The 15,473-nt window shown below is 40.8% G+C and overlaps 1 protein-coding gene across 5 annotated transcripts in view; it reads right to left on the bottom strand.

Annotated features, from left to right (window-relative positions):
- RALBP1 (ralA binding protein 1) overlaps positions 1-13,762 on the bottom strand; it is a 47,507-nt gene extending 33,745 nt beyond the window's left edge. For 2 of the 5 annotated variants that reach the window (XM_049620433.1, XM_049620431.1), the window contains exon 1: positions 13,175-13,278. The gene's annotated coding sequence lies outside the window, so the exon portion shown is untranslated. Of the gene's footprint in view, positions 1-13,115; positions 13,279-13,632 lie in introns of those variants that run through there. The other 3 variants (XM_049620429.1, XM_049620432.1, XM_049620428.1) reach the window with 3 other exon arrangements.
- Between the last annotated feature and the right edge of the window lie 1,711 nt (positions 13,763-15,473).

Below are 15,473 nucleotides of genomic sequence, written 5' to 3'. Positions count from 1 at the left end.
TTTATTCATAATTGCCAAAACTTAAAAGCAACCAAGATGCCCTTTCATAAGGGAACGGATAAATAAGCTGTGATATATTCAGACACCAGAATATTATTCAGTGATAAAAATAAATGAGTGGAATCTTAAATGGAGGAAGAATTTTAAGTGCCTGTTACTAAGTGAAAGAAGCCAATCTAAAAAGGTACATACTGGGGCGCATGGGTGGCTGAGTCAGTTAAGCAGAGTTCAAGCCCTGTGATGGGCTCTATGCTCACAGCACAGAGCTTGCTTGGGATTCCATCTCTCTCTTTCTCTCTCTCAAAATAAATAAATATATAAATATTTTAACATAATAATAAATAAAAACAAAAAAATTTTAAAGGCTACATACTGTACTGACTCCCATTATATGACATTCTGGAAAAGGCAAAACTCTGGAGACTGCTAAAAGATCAATGGTTGCTGTGGCTGTGGAAGGAGGCAGGGAAGGAAGAACAGACAGAGCACAAAGGATTTTTAGTGCAGTGAAAACACTGTGTGATAACACAATGGTAGGTACATGTCACGTATTTGTCCAAACCCACAGAATGTACAACACCAAAGGAACTTTAATGTGGACTGTGGACTCTGGGTGATTATGAAGTGTCACTGTAGGGTCATCAAGCATAACAAATGTACCACTCCGGCAAGGGTTCGTGAAGGGGGTGCTGATAATGGGGTAGGCTATGCATATGTGGGGGCAGGGGGCATATGGGAAATCTCTATCTTCTGCTCAATTTTCCTGTGAACCTAAAACTGCTTTAAAAAAGTCTGTGAATTTAAAAAAAGAAAAAGTAACCTAAGGAAAACCTAAGGAAGCTAAATTTAATGTCATAATATGCTCATTTTCTTAAAACACTAAACTTAAGTTGAAAAACTTGGATGGTATCTGCTGCTTTCCAATTGTGTTACCACACTAGGGGGTTAACAATATAGACTTCAACGAGCCTCTTCTCCAGTTTTACATCCACACTTTTGTTTCCCATGATTTTCCTAAGCGGAACGTCAAAGGTCTTGATTTATTATTTTAACTTCCGAAGAAACTACTTAAAATTGCCAACATCTTAAAATTGCTACAATCTATAAATTTTCCTTACAAAGTCTTCTTTCTAGTATAGGAGAGGGGAGCTTTCTTCCTCATCTTCCTTCTCTTTTTCTCTTCAGTATTTCTGTATCCAAACTGGGGGCACCTGGGTGGCTCTGAAAGCAATTCCAAATGTTTTACTAGTACTTTTGTTTTTAACAATTTTTGATGCAGAAGCTTCATATCTAAATATTTGTACAACTTTCTAAGGCAATCAGTTTTAAGGACTTCACTCAAAAAAATAGGCCTAGTTGGGGCGCCTGGGTGGCTCGGTCAGTTAAGCGGCCCACTTCGGCTCGGGTCATGATCTCACGGTTTGTGAGTTCCAGCCCCGCGTCGGGCTCTGTGCTAACAGCTCGTTGGAGCCTGGAGCCTGCTTCGGATTCTGTGTCTCCCTCTCTGTACCCCTTCTCCACTCATGCTCTGTCTCTCTCTCTGTCTCTCAAAGATGAATAAACATTAAAAAAATTAAAAAAAAAAAAAAAAAAGAAATAGGCCTAGTGCCTGGTACGCAGCAAGCGCTCAACAAATATTGATTCCCTCACTCCATGTACTACAACTGTTTAGAATGGAAGATATACATGTTTAAAGATATACATGTATCTTTGTATGTGTATAAAATATCTCTGCAAGAACATACAAGAAATTAAGTTGTTCTTCCTTTGGCAGCATCTTTAACGGCTGAGAAAAACACAATCATATTTGTCTCATGCAGACTCCCTTCCCTCTGTAAGGAAACTGGGAAATATCCCGACAGAGAGCTAATTTGGTAAATAGGAAGTATATTGGGCTCTGGAGTTTGATGATCTGGGCTCGAATCTTAACTCTGTCTGGAACACAACTATGGGTTTTGACTAAGTACCATCACCTTTCAGAGACCAAATTTCCTTATCTGTACAAAAGAATACTGACATCTGGCAAGGCATTGGCAAGATTAAGTAGAATGGAATCCCTCATATATAGTAGGCACTCAGTAAGCAATAAGAAGATTAGCCAATATTTACTTGTGCTATTAACTATAAAAAAAAGCAAGAGTATAAAGATGTCTGGACAGAGCACCTGGGTGGCTTAGTCGATTAAACGTCTGACTCTTAATTTCAGCTCAGGTCGTGGTCTCACCCTCTGAGATCAAGCCCTGCATTAGGCTCTGTACAGGCCCGATGCCTACTTAGGATTTTCTCTTTCCCTCTCTCTCTGCCCCTCCCCTGCTAATGCTGGCGCTCGAGCTTTCACTAACTTTAAAAAAAAAAAAATGTCTGGACAAAACTTGAAATTTTCTAAACTATATTTCTCCCCCATCTAACACTCTGAAAAATGAGGTTTTTCCTGCCTTTTCTTTGTGATTGTCCCTTTGAAAACCCCTCAAAAAATTTTAAAAACATCGTAAACACATTTAAAAAGCCAAGAAGAGGGGGACCTGGGTGTTTCAGTCAGTTAAGCATCCAGCTCTTGGTTTCAGCTCAGGGCATGATCTCACGGTTCTTGAGTTCAAGCCCCATGTCAGGCTTAGAGCTGACAGTGTGCAGCCTGTTTGGAATTCTCCCTCTTTCCCTTTCTCTCTGCCCCTGCCCCCTGAGCGTCTGCATACTCTTAAAAATAAATAAATGAACTTTAAAAAAACTTAAACTTTAAAAAAATAATAAGCCAAGAAGAAACGTGGAAAAAAATACTGACACTGCATGTGGCAAATATTTTATAAAATGTTTTAAAAAGAAAAAAAAGGGGCGCCTGGGTGGCTCAGTCGGTTGAGTGTCTGACTTTGGCTCAGGTCATGATCTCACAGTTTGTGGGTTCGAGCCCCACATCGGGCTCTGTGCTGACAGCTCAGAGCCTGGAGCCTGCTTCGGATTCTGTGTCTCCCTCTCTCTGCCCCCGCCCCCACTCACACGCTGTCTCTCCCTCCTTCAAAAATAAACATTAAAAAAAAAAAAAAAGTAAAAAGAAAGAAAAACAAGGGGTACATGGGTGGCTCAGTTGGTTAAGCATCTGACTCTTGATTTTGGCTAAGGTCATGATCTCAGGGTTTGTGGGATAGAGCCGCACATCAGGCTCTGCACTGAAAGCATGGAGCCTGCTTGGGATTTTCTCTCTCAGAAAAAATAAACATGCATATTTTACATACTGTATGTTAGCCAATTTGACAATAAATTATATTACAAAATAAAATCTAAAAAAACATTAAAAATTTTTTTAAAAAGAAAAAAATGGTAGAGGGTATAAACACAAAACACACAAAAAAGAGATTTTAAAAATTAAGGAATAGGAAATTAAAGACATGTTCTTTTTTAACTGCAAATCTTCTGAAGATGAACAGGTCTGATACCCAATAATGGAAGGGTGTGTAGGAAGAGACACCCTAATACATTAGTCGTAAAAGTGTAAACTGATACATTTAAAAGGGCAATTTAACAAAACCTATCAAAAATTAATATTCTCACCTAGCAATTCCACTATTAAAACCTTATCCTCAAACACACAAAAGTAAGCAAGAATATAAGTAAAAGGATACTTAACATCACATTTATAACAGCCAAGAAACCTTTATTTACATTGCATCTCTATACACATCTAAAATCCTTTAAAAATAAAGCACTGAGAAGAAGAATATGCTGGCTTACTGTATGCTACATGAAATTCACTTGAACTATACGAATACCAGGTAGCCTAAAAGTTAAGTGTAATGTAATAGATGGAATGTTGGCAAAATGCTGGCATGAGAAACAGCAAAAGTCCACCCCTCCGTAAAAGCAACTAAAAACTGTGAGAATCAACTTTTCCAGAACAGCAGAAACTAACCCAAAGCTTGCAGCAATCCCAGGATTACTTATTCAAGACACCACTAAATCTTGGTAAAAACACAGAGCTTTGTGGCATTTAACTTACTCTCGTCCTACCCTGAGCTCCGCAGATCAGTGGCAGCCATGAAAACAGCAGCACACGTTCCCAGCACTGGCCGGCAGAACAAACCTCATTCACAAACAAACTGAAACTATTTGTTTTGACCTACCTAAGGGCTCCCTGGAAGACTTTCTGAAAAGTCGAGCTTTATCTCACCTAATACTGCTACCTCAGACTTTCCCCAAAGCTAAAGCCACTACAGGACACAAAGGGTATTTGCCAAAAACATTTACAGGCAGATGTTTTCAGCGCTGCTGCCTGATGCAATGAGTAAAAGCTGGGGCAAACAAACTGACCAAAAAACCTTGAGTGGTGAGGCTGGGCGATGAGATGTTTTGGGAAATAAAGACTTGAACAGATTCCTGGGAAATCTAGGACGCAATGTGTATGCCCAGGGCTGTGCACATGCTCAGGAATTTTGTCAGCTCTTGACTTTTTTTTTTTCTTCCAGTACTTGGACTATGTCATCCCACCACTTCCTGGCCTCTATGGTTTCTGCTAAGAAGTCAGAGCAGTTGGCTGTTAAGTGATATTGAGGATTCTTGTATGTGGGGAGTCACTTCTGTCTTGCTTCTTTCAAGATTCTCTCTTTGTTTTTCAACTGTTTGATTAAGAGTCTCAGTGTGAATCTCACTGAGTTTACTGTACCAAGAAGGCTCACTCTGGATGACCCTGACCTTTATACAAACAGGAAATTAAGACTAACCAGAGCTGTAAAGTGGCCGAGTGCTCAAGGAATACTTCAACAGTAGCACAACACCCCTCTGAACATACTGGGAGATATTTTTGGTATGAAATGTTTTAAGGAAATACCTGTCCAATCATTAGCTGACCAATAAGCTAACAGAACACAGACTTCAATGGGCACACATAATAAAGAATATATATACTTTAGAAAATTAGTTCAGAAAAGTTTCTAAACAACTAACAACAGTTACAAGTAGCAACAACCTTGGGGAAACAGGAGAACCTAATTTCCAGAACTGCCATTTTATAATACTCAAAATGTCCAATTTCAACAAAAAATTACGCACATGTAAAGAAACAAGAAGGAATGGCCCACACACACAGGAAAAAAAAAAAAGCAATCACCGGAAACTCCCTAAGGAATCCCAGATATCAGACTTACTAGACAAAGACTTTAAGATCTGATTTAAGTATGTTCAAAAGCTGAAGGAAATGATGCCTAAAAAACTAAAAGAAAGCGTAAGAATTCTGTCTCACCAGGTAGAGAACATCAATAAAAAGATAGAAATTACTTTTAGGGGCACCTGGGTGGCTCAGTCAGTTAAGCATCCAACTCTTGATTTTGGCTCAGGTCATGATCTCATCGTTCACGGGTTCAAGCTCTGCATCGAACTCTGTGCTAATGGCGCAGAGTCTGCTTGGGATCCTCTCTCTCCCTCTCCCTCCACCCCTCCCCTGCTTACGTGTGCACTCTCTCTCTCTCTAAGTCAATAAACACTAAAAATAAATAAATAAAAATTAAAAAATTATTTTTTAAAGAATCAAATAGAAATTCTGGAATTAAAAAGTATAACAACTGATATGAAAAATTCACTATACAGACTCAACATCAGATTTGAGAAGGCAGGACAAAGACCAGTGATCTTAAAGACAGGTCAATTGATATATATCAGTCTGGGGATCAGAAAGAAAAATTAATGAAGAAAATATAACAAAACCTAAGAGATCTGTGGTACACCATCTGGCATACCAAGTATAGTGGCAGTCCCAAAAGAAAAGGAGAGAGAAAAGTGAAGAAATAATATCTGAAGAAACTGTGGCTAAAAACTTCTCGAATTTAATGAAATATTAATCTATATATCAAAGAAGCTCACTAAACTCCAAGCAGGAGAAATTCAATGAAATTCACACTGAGGCACATCTTCATCAAATAGTTATAAAAACAAAGAGAGAATCTTGAAAGAAGCCCACGGAAGTGACTCATCACATACAAGGCATCTTCATTCATTAACAGCTGACTTCTCATCAGAAACCATACAGGCCAGAAGGCAGTGGGATGACATAATCAAAGTACTGGAAGGAAAAAACTGTCAACCAAGAATCTTTATCTTGTATAATTATCCTTCAGAATTGAAAGAAAAAAATAATACATTCTCAGAAGAAAAAAATCTGAAAAAATTCATTGCTAATTGGCTTATCCTACAAGAAATGCTAAAGGGAGTCCTTCATGCTGAAATGAAAGGACACTAGACAGTAATTTGAATCCACATGAAGAAATAAAGAACGGCAGTAAAAGTAACTACATAGGTAAATGTAAAAGATAGCATAAATGTATTTTTCATTTGTATCTATTTTCTCTGCATAAAGCAACAGTTTTAAATCAGATGGACATACAAGGTATAAAGATACAACTTGTGACAACAGCACTATAAAGGGGAGTGGAGCTATAGGAGTACACTGTTGAAATTAACCTGTTATTAATCTGAACTAGACTAATACAAATTAAAATGTTAATCATAACCCCAGGTTAACCACTAAGAGCTAACTCAAAACTATGTAGTAAACAAAATATAGGAATTAAAATAGTACACTGCAAAGAAACAGAAAAGGCAATAATGGAAGAAATGAAGAATAAAAAAAATTTTAAATATATAGAAAACAAACAGTAATAGGGCAGGAGTTCTTATTAATGAATAATTACTTCAAATATAAATTGGTTGAATTCCCAAAATTAAAAGGCAGACACTAGCAAAACAGATTTTTTTTTTTTAAAGATACAACTATCTATTGCCCATAAGACACTCACTTTAGGTTCTAAGACACAAGTTGAAAATAAAAAGATATTTCATACAACCCGTAACCAAAAGAGTGCTGGGAGGACTGGCTATACTAGTAACAAAATAAATTTTAAAACAAAAATATATTCTAAGAGACAAAGAAAAATATTTAATGATAAAACGGTAAGATAACAATTACAAACATATATGCACCTAATAACAGAACCCTAAAAGACATGGAACAAAAAAACTAACTAAATTGAAAGGAAAAACAGTTCAACAATAGTTGAAGACTTCAAAATGTATAGACTAACTAGACAAAACATCAATAAGAAAAAGAGAAGACTTGAACAATACTTTAAACTAAACCTAACAGAAATCCACAGAACACTCCACTCAACAATAGCAGAATACAGATTCATCCCAAGTGCACCTGGAACATTCTTAAAGAAAGATCATATGTTAGGCCATGAACAAATCTGAATAAATTTTATAAGACTGAAAGCACATAAAGTATATTCTCTGACCACAATGAAATAACAATGAAAATCAATAATTTGAAAAATAATTTTTAAATTAAAAAATATGTAGGAACCTTAACCAACATTTAACAGAACATCTGACAGACTAAGAATAGAAGGGAACTTTGTCAAACTGATCAAGGGCATCAGTGAAAAACCCATAGTTAACATTACAATTAATGGTGAAAGACTGGAAGCTTTCCTCCTAAGACCAGGAACAGGACAAGGAGATTTGTCCTTGCCACTTCTATTCAACATTGAACTGGAAGTTCTAGCCAGGACAACCAGGCAAAAAAAAAAAAAAAAAAAAAAGCATTCACATTGCAAAGGAAGAAGTAAAACTGTCTCCATTCACAGATGACAGAATCTTACATAGAAAACCCAAAAGAATATACTAGAAAATTATTAGAGACAATAAATGAGTTTAACAAAGTTATAGGATACAAGGTGAAGATAGAAAATTAACTGTGTATGATGATACAGTCCAAAAATGAAATTTTAAAAAAATTCCATTTGTGGAGGTAAAAGGTACAACATAGGGAATATAGACTTTTCAGACCGGAGGACTCAACAATGTTAAGACAAAATAATAATGCCCTAACTCAAAGGGATATATAGATTCAATGCAAACTCTATCAAAATTTCAACAATCTCTTTTGCAGAAATGGAAAAACTGATCTTCAGTTTAACATGGAATTACAATGGGCCCTGAATCAAGCCACAAAAAATAATGAAACAGAAGAAGGTGGAACACTTACACTTCCCGATTTCAAAAGGTACTACAAAACTATAGAATAGCCAAAACAATGTAGTACTGGCATTAGTATAAACATACAGACCTACAGAATTGATTGGAGTCCAGAAATAAACCCAAACATCTATGGTCAACTGATTACCAACAAGGGTGCCAAGACTATTCAATGGGAAAAGAATGGTCTCTTCAACAGATGGGTATGAAACAACTGGATTTCCACATGCAAAAAAACGGACCCATATCTCAGACCACACATAAAAATTCACTCAAAATGAATCAACACCGAAACATAAAAGCTAAAACCATAAAACTCTTAAAAGAGTACTAGCCTAAATTTTTACATCCTTGGATTTGACAATGGATTCTTAAATATGACAACAAAATCATGAGTAACAAAAAGGAAAAAATGGACAGACTGTACTTCATCAAAATTAAAAACTTTTACTATCAGAAGATGTTATCAAGAAAGTAAAAAGACAACCTAAAGAACGGAAGAAAATATTTGCACATCATCTATTTGATAAGGGTCTAGCATCCAGAATAAACAAAAAGAACTCTTACAACGCAAAAACATAGAGACAACCCAATTTAAAGTGGGCAAAGGACTTGAGTAGGTATTTTTCCAAAGATGACCTACAAAAGCCATTGAAAAGATGGTCAATATCATCAAATCAAAACCACAATGAGATACCAATTCACACCCACAATGATAACTAAAATTTTAAAACCCAGAACATAACAAGTGTTGGTGAGGATATGGAGATACCAGAATCCCTACACTGCATGATGAAATGGTACAGCTGCTTTGGGAAACAGTTTGGCACTTCCTCAAAATGTTAAACGTAAGAGTCGCTATACGATCCAGCAATTCTATTCCTAGGTATATACCCAGGAGGAACATACATCCACACCAAAACTTGCACATGAATATTCACACCAACATTATTCACAATAGCCATAAAGTAGAAAAAACTCAGTCACCAACTGATCACTGGATAAACAAAACATGGTGCAACCAGGCAATGGAAGATTATTTGGCAATAAAAAGGAATTAAGTCCTGATATATGCTACAATATGATAAACGTCGAAACCATTATACTGAGTAAAGGAAGTCAGTCACAAATGATAATATATATGATTTCATTTATACAAAATGTCCAGAGTAGGCAAATCCAGAGAGAGCAAGTAGGTTAGTGGTTGCTAATGGGTGGGAGTAGGAGGAATGGTGAGTGACTGACAATGCGTAAAAGGTTTCTTCCTCGGGATAATAAAAACGTTCTAGTTGACTGTGGAGATGGCTGCACAACTGTATGAATATACTAAAAACCACTAAATTGTACACTTGAAAAAAGCAGGCTTAAATCTTTGCCATGTTAAAAATCACTCCCTTAACCCTTTCTACCTTCTGCTAACACCTCTTTCCATTCTTCACAGCTAAGACTTATTTATTCTTGAAATAATCTACATTTATTTTCTTCACTCTCTGACCTTCTATTAACTCCTCAATTCAATAAAACCTAGTTCCTTCCCCAAAAGTTAATTGTATTAAGTAGAATTTAAGTTAAGCATTAAGTAGAATGTTACAACTGATCTTAGTTATTAAATTCAATAGACTCCTAACAATCCTTGTTTAACTCAAGTTCTCAAAGCAGTTAGAGCATAGCTTTTTTTTTTTAATTTTTTTTTTTTTTTTTCCTGGAGAGTTGGTTTTGAAGTACAACTTCCTTTTGAAATGATTCCATTTTGGCTTCTATGACATTTTCTCATGATTTCTCTGCATCTCTAAACACAGGAATTTCCCTTTCCAGGTCTTATTCCTCTATCTGGCTTTAAATGTTATTCTCCATTGTCTATTTCCAGGACTATCCTCCATTGGTAAATTCTTCCTACATGGTATTACCTAAATCAAAGGTTTCAGCTACCACCTAGAATACAGCCTGCTGACTTGCACAGTAAGACTTCTCGGAGACTCCAAATCCACACACCCGACTCTGCAGCCAATGTTTCCACTTGAATGTTTCATAGATTAACTCCCTATTCAGTATATCCAAAAGCTAAAATACTGTTCCTCCCCAAGTTTGCTCCTCTTCCTGAAGTCCCTGTCTCAGTACAGAGTTGACCCTTGAACAACATGAGTTTGAGCTGTGCAGGTCCACTCATGTGGTCTTTTTCCATAAATACAGTACTGTACTGTAAACGTATTTTTCTTCCTTATAATTTTCTTAATAACACTTTTTTTCTCTAACTTTACCGTAAGAATACAGTATATAACACACATGACATACAAAATATGTGTTAATTGACTTTTTGTTATCAGTAGGGCTTCCAGTCAACAGCAGGCTATTAGTGGTTAAGTTCTGAGGGGGTCAAAAGTTATACATGAATTTTAGACTGCAAGGGGGTCAGCACCCCTACCCCCTGCATTGTTCAAGGGTCAACTGTACTTTACCATTGTCTATTCAATCACCCAAGTTAAAATCCAACTGTAACTGAATCCTATGAATTCTACTTTCTAAATGTTTGTGCTAGGAACTTACTCCTGTGTATCTCCACTGCTGCTACCTTAAACGTAGGGTCTTACTTGTCACCTCAATTATTACAAAAACTCCTAACCAGTCTCTCTGCACCCTGCCTTACCTCCCCTCCCTCCCTTCTGAAATCTGCATTCTGTAATACCAGAATGATCTTTCTAAAATGAAAACCTTTCAAGAATCTTTCCTGATTAAAATCCATGAACTCTATTATTATCTATAGGAAAAAAAACCTCTAGAATCCCTAGAATGGCATGCAATGCTCAAGGATCTATCTAGGCAGCCTCATCTTCTGCTACTTCCCACCATAAACCCAATGCCATAGTTGTAGAGAACGACTTCTAATTTTTAAAAGTGTTCTATGCTCTCTCTAATCATGTCCAGCTTTCCTTCTGCCTTAAGTTCCTTTCTCTCATTTTCTGCCTCAGTCATGCCTAAACCTTCAAGTTTAAGAATTTAAAGCATGAAGTACCTAAGACAACACCTAACACACAGCAGGGAGCTAATGGGTTGAGCTGGCCTAGGCTTCTCTTTTCTTTATCCTGTCTCAGTGACTCCTATTTGCTCACAAGATAAAAGCTGGCATTACTTCAACTGTGTATAAGACTATCCATAATTTCGCCTCTGCCAACTCACTATGGCAGCTTAGACCCCTGTGCTTTTGCTCACACTCCTTCTACCTAAATGCCCATCCTTACTCTTTTCATCCCCTCCTATACATAACGTTTTCCTTACCGCTGCCACCTTTCTCAATCTCCTCTTCCCTTAGGAAACTGGCCACTAACTCCTTTATACACCCTGTATACGCCCACGCTTTGTCCAGTCAAAATAATCTCAAAAACGTACTGTACTTGGTAACGGTTCAAGTCAGAGATAGAATCTGACCATTCTGAAAGCAGGGGCAGTGCCTTATCCATCTGGAAGTCTTCTTCACCTGGGACAGTACCTGCTGCTATGGAATTATTACTAGTAATTCTCCCATACTAAATGACCTGCATTCTTCCTTATTCCTCCCACATATACTAACTTAGGTTTCGATCAGGAATTTTCTTTCAAAAAGGACATATTTGGGGGTTACATTCAGGCCCAATCTCTCCTTGCCAAGCAAACAGCTGTGCAAACACAACGATACAAATTAAATATTCATTTTCTGACACTTCTGGTTTTCTAAATTAGAAAGACCTAAAATGAGAGATTATTTTGAAGAGAGAGCAAATTAAGTTATGGTACATGGCCTCAAGATTCTTTGTTCAAAGAATTACCGCCCTGTGGTTACTGTTAAACTAGCCTACTCCACTTAAATCTATGGGTCACTTTGAAAAGTGGGAACCACTCTACTAACTAACTTCCTTCCTACCTCTCCTACTGCCAATACAGTTTACAGCAATTACTCATTTTCGGGAAGACACTCAGAAAGGAACTATCAAATCACCAAGATAACTGGAAACGTGTCAAGTGAGGTTACCTTTCTTATTCGCAGTCCCATTTTTTCATTTGGAAGTGCTGCCTCCATAATCACCAAACCAAAAGCGAGCTTGCTCCTTATCACCACTTAAATATTTTATGAATAACTCCCAAGTATGATGGAATGCTACCTAAAGTTGCAGCAGCCTTCGAACATGCCCACTCCACTAAAAAAATTCAGCGAAAGCTTTTCTAATCAGGCTAGATGGTGTGTGAACTCCATGTCCAAACGACTGCACTTCTCTTACCATGCACATTCAAAGTATCTCGACTTCACATTTTAATTACTGTCAAGAACTCTACTAGGCCTTAGAAGTAACAAGCTGCTTAGGCAAGAGGGAGGCTCGGAAGTAATGAATCGCAAAACTCGAAACAGCGTAATTATTTCAGGTTAAGGCTGAGGTGTGGAATATTGTGTAAAACCTGTTCCACTCTGCTAAGGATAAATTTTAAAAGGGGGAGGGGGGTGCGACCTCAAGAAGAGCCTTTTGGCACAAGCATACTTGAGAATGAGTTGTAAGAAGGATTCTCAACTCCAGATCTGTCCCCATTCGCACTGAAACCTGAACGAAAGACCGAAGCACTCAAAGGAGCTCCACTGCTTCCATGCCAGCGGTGGGAAACATCAAGAGCCTTTTCCTAGCCCACTGGGCAAGTCCCGGAGACGGGTCAATACTCCGGGTGCGATGAAAAAACAGTGATTATATAAAAGACAGAGTCCCCTCTCCTCCGTTCCGGTGCCCAAGAGCTGCCCTGAGGCCTGGAGACTCAAGGGGGGAGGGGCCCGGTTCCCGACCCTCCTCCTCCGGACCCCGAGAGCACCAAATCACAAACGCGGGTGCCACGAGGGAGGCCCGGCCGGCAAATGGGAGGAACGGCCGGCAAGGGGGCGAGAACTGGGGAGAAGCCTGCCCGGGATGAACCCGCACTCGGGGCAGCCACGCCCCCCACCCCCAACTCCAACCCCGCGCGCGGCGAGCTCCCAGCCCCGCACGCTGCCTGACAGACGCCGCTGCGAGGTGGGTGCGGAGAGCGCCCCGCGGGCAGGCGAGGGGCACCGCCACGACCCCCGCACGCCACCGCTGGCCGCCACTGACCTGTGCCTGACGCCGCGCGACCGCCCGCCCCGCCGCAGCCGCCGCCTCCTCGCGCTCACCGTGCCGCCGCAGCCACCGTAGGCGCCTCCTGCGCTGCGCCCCTGGCCGGCCTCGGGCGCCCCATTCCCACCCCGCCCCAGCCTCCGCCTGTTTACAATGATTGGGACAGAACGGGACGAGCCGGCCCAGCGCGCACGCGCATTCCCTCCTACCGCCGCTGCCGGCTTCCCGGGTCCTCCTCCCTGCGCTGACGGCTAAAGCCGTCAAGGGCAAACGCCCTGTGCCCTCGCGCGGGGCACGCTGGGAGGCGTAGTTCTCCGACGCCCAGCGCCCAGTTTACGTGAGGGCCCTTCGTCGAGGAAGCACACTACAACACCCTGGAAGCACCGCGCCTCCTTCGGCCCAGGGGCTCGCTAAGGAAGCTGAGGGAGCGCGCGAGAGAACGCGCCGCGCGGGTGCTCAGCCAGCGCCTGCGCAGTCCCGGGTCTTGGGGGACTGGGTGGGATGTAACACCTACCTCCAGCGAGTATCAGTGAAGGAGGTTTTGGGGCAGCGCCTGCGGTGGTCTTGAGAAAGGAAAGAGCTTTCCTCTCCACCCTCTGGCTGGCTGCTCCTCAGCTCCCGAAGTGCAGACCTTTTGTGCCAGCAGGCTTCGGTCGTCCCAACCAGTTAAACCAGCCTAGGAGGCCGGCCCAGCCTGCCGCTGGGTGGGGCATCTTCCCGGCCTTGGACTGGGTGGGGAATCTTTTGCTTGGGTGGGGACTCTTGCTGTGGGCTTTCTTTAAAGGAAGCTCCGTGGGCCTCTGAGGCGAAACTTGGCCTAAAGCTCTGTGTCGGGACCCCTCTAAGAATTCCTACAATAGGTGTTGACAAGGGCCAGCCCTTGGTGCGTGCCGTGCTGTGGGACTGCCGTCTTCCACCGCCCTCCTTGGTTCAACATTGGCAAAGGAAGACCTGAATTAGCACTGCGGCCGCATGCTTAGGTTGCAAGGAGAAATAACAATCCTGGGGAAGGCTGACAATAACTAAATTTCCCCCCAAGACTCCTAGGCTTGAAGAATTATTCTGCTAATGCGTGGCTGGAAATCGGGTCTTTTGAAGTGTTCTTGTTTTATAAAAGTTGGGTGGCTAATCAGGGGAAAGATATGCTTTGGGATAAATGGCCTTCCTGATCATTTACATACCTACGTGCAATACTGTCTTCAGAACTTCATTGTATTATGTAGATGAATCCGTGGGATCTGCCCTGCCCTGTACCTCCCAGATAAACCGACAAGTTGACAATAGGTCTCTCCCTTGTACACGTGTTTTCTACTCAGTAAAGTTCAGCCCCCTCAGCCTGACTTTCGAGAGCCTCCCACAATTAGATCCCAGCAGGGTCTTTGGTACCTGTTGTTTCCTGACTGCTTGAGAAGCTTTCTTTTTGCCCTTCTGGCAACAGAAGAGTGTCCTCTGACCACTGAGATGGGCATGTTACAACGTCAGTTACAATACTCTTTGCTTCTGGCAGCACTATTTGGGCCAAGGGATAGGCACTGACCTGAGTTGGGCATTATTGAGCCCTTGCTTGAAATTGCTACATGGACAAAGAAAAGGGAGGGGGGAAAAGCCGCTTATTGGGGTAACTGCTGATGGCCATATCCTTCACAAGGTGAGCCTTTTCTGCAGTAGCCACGAATGAGGCCGAAACAGGAGGGGAGGGTGGGTTGGAACGAGAAATCAATTGCTGACAGCATGAAGACTCTGGTTTTAGTTTCAAAGGCCAATTCTTCTTTAAGTGCTTTGAGCATATGAGCCTCGCTGGGGGAGCCGATACAGTTGTTTATTTATTCTTATTTAGGGCTAATTTGTGTGGTTGTATAACATTTGTTGGTTGCCTCCTGAGCATTCATTCCTCTCATTTAAGCCATCGAGCGTAACCATTCCCTCTGGCAGTTTCTGAGATGGCCATGTTTCTGAGATGGTCATGGAACCCAGTCAGAACCAGTGAGTTCCACAGAGACCTAAGATGGATCTTCTAATAAACTGCAGCCTCCTTGCTCTTCTGGTATGGTGTTGAGTATATGAGGTGTGGGGCAAGTGTTTTGTTCCTTCAAGGGGGAAGCCTGAAGGGATAGCATCTAGGGAAAAGGCACCAATAAAGCCTGAAGATGAAGTCAGTACTGTCAAATGAGTGCTGGAAAGGAGAACTAGGCGTGTAGTGGCATCATTAGAGCTGCACTATCAAACCTCACCTGTCTGACTTAACTTATAAACTATCCTATAGACTGTTTAGAATTGTGAGCCATAGGGATGCCTGGGCGGCTCGGTCGGTTAAGCATCTGGCTCAGGTCATAATCCGCTGGTGAGCTTGAGCCC

The sequence above is a fragment of the Panthera uncia genome (genome assembly GCF_023721935.1).
Source record: "Panthera uncia isolate 11264 chromosome D3 unlocalized genomic scaffold, Puncia_PCG_1.0 HiC_scaffold_8, whole genome shotgun sequence".
Taxonomy (NCBI): domain Eukaryota; kingdom Metazoa; phylum Chordata; class Mammalia; order Carnivora; family Felidae; genus Panthera; species Panthera uncia.
The sequence above is the reverse complement of the archived record's forward strand: the minus strand, read 5'-3'. Positions and strand labels throughout refer to the sequence as shown.